This window comes from Orycteropus afer, unplaced genomic scaffold (genome assembly GCF_000298275.1).
Source record: "Orycteropus afer afer isolate SDZICR_OR568_19922 unplaced genomic scaffold, OryAfe1.0 scaffold00211, whole genome shotgun sequence".
NCBI classification, from domain to species: domain Eukaryota; kingdom Metazoa; phylum Chordata; class Mammalia; order Tubulidentata; family Orycteropodidae; genus Orycteropus; species Orycteropus afer.
The window spans coordinates 2,381,715-2,382,294 of record NW_006921798.1 but is presented as its reverse complement, the minus strand read 5'-3'; positions in this window follow the sequence as shown (position 1 = coordinate 2,382,294).

The following is a 580-nucleotide window of genomic DNA, read 5'->3' as shown; positions in this document are numbered from 1 at the left end:
TTAGTTTTAGTAATTTTTTGTGCAGTCTCTGGGATTTTCTATGTATAAGATCATGTCATCTGTGAACAGGGATATTTCTCCTTTTCTTTTCTTTTTTTTTTTTTACCAATTTGGGTACCCTTTAATTCCCTTTTATGGCTTTATTGATCTATCTGGGACTTCCTGTACAACATCAAATAAGAGTAGTGATAAAGGGCCTTCATTTCTTGTTTCCATTTTCAAGGGGAATGCTTTCAGTCTTTCTTCATAGAGAATAATGTTGGCTATTGGTTTTATATTAAAAACAAAACAAAAAAAACCTCACTGCCATCAAGTCAATTCTGACTCATAGCAACCCCTATAGATTTCCAAGGCTGTAAATCTTTACAGAAGTAGATTGCCCCATCTTTCTTCCTTTCAGCAGGTCATGGGTTTGAACTACTAGCCTTCTGGTTAGCAGCCAAATGTCTTATCCACTATGCCACCACAGCTCCCAAATTTCTCATATGGTTTTGTTTATATGACCTTAATTATAATGAGGAATTTTCCTTCTATTGCTGTTTTGCTGAAAGTTTCCATCAGGAAAGGGTGTTGGATTTTT